Source organism: Triticum aestivum, chromosome 4D, assembly GCF_018294505.1.
Source record: "Triticum aestivum cultivar Chinese Spring chromosome 4D, IWGSC CS RefSeq v2.1, whole genome shotgun sequence".
In the NCBI taxonomy this organism is placed as follows: domain Eukaryota; kingdom Viridiplantae; phylum Streptophyta; class Magnoliopsida; order Poales; family Poaceae; genus Triticum; species Triticum aestivum.
In genome coordinates this window covers 387,406,047-387,411,607 of record NC_057805.1, presented here as the reverse complement: position 1 = coordinate 387,411,607, position 5,561 = coordinate 387,406,047, and positions in this window count along the sequence as shown.

The window sequence follows — 5,561 nt, the reverse complement described above, 5'->3', positions numbered from 1 at the left end:
CATTGTATTGGGTGTGTTGGGGACACAAGCGACTATTTGTTATTTGGTTGCAGGGTTGTTTGAGAGAGACCATCCACTTGAGGGAACCTTAGGTCATCCACGCTTCCCACGGATTGATAAACCTTAGGTCATCCACTTGAGGGAAATTTGCTACTGTCCTACAAAACTCTGCACTTGGAGGCCCAAGAACGTCTACCAGGATAAAGCTATGTAGTAGACATCAGAAGTAATGGGAGTAAGCAAGGAAGCGACGGGTCATCCTGGAGAAGGATTACATCAGCAAGGGAGGAAGAGGAAGGACCAAGAAATAGAGAAGGAAAAGAAGTAATGAGTCCCCTCAAGTTACAACAGGCCATTGACCCAGAAACTATGATGAGGAAGGTTTTGAATTTTGAAGGTAAAGTGTTTGAAGCATCCCCTGCAAGTAAACCAGAATCAAAAGCAGATTTGAGCAATCATGAAGGTAAGAATAACAAGGGCACATATATAAATAAGGTTTTAGAAGAGCCTGTGGAGCATGTGACGGCACATAAGAAGGAAGGAACTCACAAGAAAGAGGAAAATAAATTTCAGAAATCAAAAAAAGGTACAAAACAACGCACATTTAAACGTCTCGAGAGGAGAAATGACAATGATCAGTCACAGTCTATAATAACATAACCAAAGAAAAGGAACGCTGACTAGATTGCAATTGATGAGGAGGTAGAGCAAGCAAAGAAAGCAAAGATGGAAGTTGATGGAGATGAGGATAAAGAGGAAAACAATAACTTTGACATTGGGAACGCTGGGCTGCATGGAAAGCCCGGCGAGCCAAAATGAGAATTACAGTCTGGAACTGCCGGGGATTGGGGAATGGCCCGGCAGTAAGAGGACTTCTGGACCTCTAGAAGCAGGCAGACCCCGATGTCCTTTTCTTGTCAGAAACAAGGATGGATGAGAGAGGAATGGAAAATTTCAAATGGATGCTTGGCATGGGAAATATGATGGTTAAGGAATCTGATGGGAAGAGTGGTGGTTTGGATTATTGTGGAAAAGGGAAATAAACATTGAGTTGCATAATTACTCAAGATATCACATTGATGTTGAAGTGGTTGAAAATGATGGTTCTAGATGGAAGTTTACAGGAATATATGGCGAACCAGCCCGAGACAAAAAGTGGAAGACATGGAGATTGTTGAGAATCCTAAATCAGCAATTAGACCTCCCTTGGTTGTGTGCAGGGGATTTCAATGAAATCCTATATAGTCATGAAAAGAAAGGAGGCCCAGCCAGACCGCAAAACCAGATGGAAAGCTTCAGATTAGCATTATTTGAATGTGGGTTGCGAGACCAAGGATTTGAGGGAGATAAATACACTTGGCGCAATCACAGTCATGATGCTAATATGTATATCAAAGAAAGATTGGACCGAGCAGTGGGCTCAAGGAACTGGTGTGCATGATTTCCAGCATACAAAGTCCTGAACGGGGATCCACATCACTCAGACCACAGGCCAATTACTATTGTCGTGGATGGCTCAAACAAAGCTTTAGTAGGTAGGAGCAGTGCACACATCTTCAGATTCGAAGCAAAATGGATACAAGAAGAGGATTGTGAGGCAGTGGTAAATAATGCTTGGGCTACAGCTGCTACCAGAGGGGATCAAAGTACCTCTGATAGGTTAAGAACAGTAGCCCGCGATCTCCAAAACTGGGACTCTAACATATTAGGTGAGTTGCCGAAAAGAATTAAAGCACTCAAAAATGAATTGGAAGACGTAAGAAGAGGGCCAATTAATCAGCAGCGAGTATCAAGAGAACATTTCCTGAGGGACAAGCTAGAACGGTTAGAGCAACAGTTGGACACATTTTGGAGGCAAAGAGCCCATGTTAAATGGCTATAGGAAGGAGACAAAAACACAACTTTCTTCCATGCCTTTGCTTTGGAGAGAAAGAGGAGGAATACACTAAAAAATTTGAAGACTGAAGATGGTAGGTGTATCGAAGGGAATGAGGCGCTGAAAGAGTATATTTCCAATTACTTTTCTACCATTTTTTCCTCCACCGTAAAACAAGACAATGACACCATCCTGCGGTTTGTGGCTCCCAAAGTGACTTTAGATATGAATGAGATCTTGTGTGCTGAGTACACTTAGGAAGAAGTGAAAGCTGCACTTCAGAGCATTGGGTACCTAAAAGCCCCTGGATCTGAAGGGATGCCAGCGATATTTTTTAAACGTTTTTGGCAGACTGTTGGTGAGCAGGTCACTAAAGATGTTCTAAAGGTTTTGAAAGGAGGTCAGATGCCAGAGAGCTGGAATGACACACTTGTAGTTCTCATTCCAAAAAATACAAATCTGAAAAGAATAAAGGACCTGCGGCCCATAAGTTTGTGCAATGTAATACATAAGCTGGTGTCTAAGGTAATCACAAATCGCTTAAAAATAATACTCCCTGATATTATCTCTTTAAACCAAAGTGCCTTTGTACCGGGACGGATGATATCAGATAATGTCCTTTTAGCATATGAATTAACTCATTTCTTACAAAGGAAGAGGAATGAATCAGTGGGTTATGCTGCAAACAAATTGGATATGAGCAAAGCATATGATCGTGTCGAATGGAGGTTTTTGAAGGATATCATGTATAAACTGGGATTTAATGGTGGATGGATTGAATTAGTAATGAAGTGCATTTCCATCGTCAGATACCAAGTCAAGGTAAATAAAGACATCACAAATGTAATTATTCCTAAAAGAGGATTGAGACAAGGGGGTCCTTTGTCCCCTTATCTATTCTTATTATGTGCTGAAGGGTTTTTGGCCATGCTACATCATGCTGAACAGAGTGGAAATTGAAAGGAATCAAAGTCTGTAAAGGTGCCCCCAGTATCATCCATTTATTGTTTGCAGACGATTCATTGTTGTTGATGGAAGCTAATGCTAGAAATGCTCAGGAAGTGAACTGTACTCTCAACATATATGAAGCATGTTCAGGTCAGGTGGTCAACAAGGACAAGTCAGCTATCTTGTATAGCAAGAACACAAGACCTTGGCCAAAGGAGGAGGTGAGGCGCAGTTTTCATATTACAACAGAGGGACTATCTCCAAAATATTTAGGCGTTCCGACCTATATAGGAAAATCAAAGACAAAAACTTTTGAATATATAAAAGAAAGAGTGTGCAAGAAAATACAAGGTTGGAAAGAAAATGTCAAAAGCTAGTAAGGAAATACTAATTAAAGTTGTGGTACAAGCTATACCAGTATACACTATGGCTTGCTTTGATATACCGAAGTCTATATGCGATGACCTGAGCTCGATGATAGGATGCTACTGGTGGAATCAAATTGATTAGCAAAATAAAATGCATTGGGTCTCCTGGGATAAATTGTCGAAGCCAAAAAAGGATGGAGGGATGGGTTTCAGAGATCTATATTCTTTTAATCTAGCTAGGCAATCATGGAGAATCATTCAACATCCTTCATCATTATGTGCTAAAGTGCTCTCAGCAAAATATTTTCCAGGAAAGTCAATTCTGGAAGCTACTCCCAGGAAGGGTATTCTTACACTTGGCGCGGCATCCTGAAGGGCTTACAACTATTAAAAAGAGGCATTATATGGAGGGCTGGGAATGGTGAAAGCATAAAATTCTGGACTGGTCCATGGATTCCACGAGACGGCACAAGAACAGTAATATCACAAAAAGGACACAATCTTATAACGAAAGTTTCAGAATTAATTGACCCTACCACAAGCTCATGGGATGCAAATCTAGTCCGACAAACCTTCCTACCCGAGGATGCAAATATGATCCTACAAATACCCATCCATGAAGATATAGACGACTTCATAGCTTGGCACTATGACAAAAAAAGTATTTTCTCTATTAAATCGGCATATAAAGTGGCGGTGGATACTCGCGATCAGGAATCCTGCTTAGGTCTGACATCTTCTTCTAGTGCAGATAATGGTTTCAATTGGAAGAAACTATGGTCGCTGCCACTGCCAGGCAAGGTGCTGCATTTTTTATGGCGGATTACCACCTACAGCTTTCCATTACGTACAAAACTTCAGCGCAGAGGTATGGATATTGACACCATTTGCCCTCTGTGCTTTAGATACGATGAAGATGCTGGTCATTGTTTTTTAAAGGTAAAAGGCATATGGAGACATGCCCTATTAGAACACATCAGGCTTCGGCTACTTGAATGCCCAGATTCATTTAAATTCATGGAAGAAATTCTTGAGCTTAACGAAGAAGAAAGATTAAAAACTTGCATTCTCCTTTGGATGTGGTGGCACCAGAGAAACAGAGCTAATGTGGGAGATAGACTCAGGTCGAATGATGAAATATGTTTCTCAATTAACCACTATCTTGTTAATGCTTTAAAAAACGTGCAGCCAAACAAACACACAAGACAGAACACTATCCAAAGATGGACTCCTCCACTGGGAATTATGAAGCTTAACATTGATGGTGCCTTCCAAGAAGAGACTCATTCTGGAGGTTGGGGATTCATTCTAAGAAATGATACAGGCGCATTAATTGTGGCTGGAGCAGGAAACCTGGAATACTTAGTAGATGCTTTGCACTCTGAAGCATTGGCGATGCTCTATGCTGTGAACATGGCAATCAGGATTGTTACGCAATCCCGGGTCCGCTAACACCAGCGTTTCCGACCCACCTGCGTCACCAGGCCCAACCGGAGAGCAACACCGACTTATGACAGGCCTTGGGCCCTCTCCCCCCAAAAGACTAGCCTGTTAGGAGGGGACACCCCGCCCTTATAAATCGTGTTCTGCCTCCTCCCACAACCGATGTGGGACTAAACCCAACAATCTCCCCCTCACACATCGGTCACCATGGGCCCGCTAACACCAGCGTTTCTAGCCCACCAACCATGATCGACCACCCGTGAGTTCACCGAGATTTATTCCGGGCACCTGGGTTCTGATACCAATTGTTACGCAATCCCGGGTCCGCTAACACCAGCGTTTCTGACCCACCTGCGTCACCAGGCCCAACCGGAGAGCAACACCGACTTATGACAGGCCTTGGGCCCTCTCCCCCCAAAAGACTAGCCTGTTAGGAGGGGACACCCCGCCCTTATAAATCGTGTTCTGCCTCCTCCCACAACCGATGTGGGACTAAACCCAACAAGGATGGGATGTGATCGGCTAATTATTGAAACCGACTATCTTTTGCTAAAGCAGGCTGTAATGTCAAATATTTATGATCTTGCACAGCTAGGTGCTATTTTTAGAGATATCAAATATCAACTTAGAGTTGGTTTATCTGATGTATCTGTTAAACATTGTAACCAGGAATGTAACCATGCTGCACACACTCTAGCTGCACTTGACAAATTTCCATCCTTTGTATCAAACTGTGTAGCTGGCGATTCTGCCAGCACTGCTTAATAATGGAATGCTGAGTGTTCCTTTCAAAAAAAAAGAACAGGCTTTGGTGCAATGATAGATTACAACGAAGAGGTTGGCCCAACAGATATTTTTGCCAATGCTGCCTTCGCAACCTTGAATCCTCATACCACCTGTTCTGGGAGTGCAAGATTGCCAAAGTT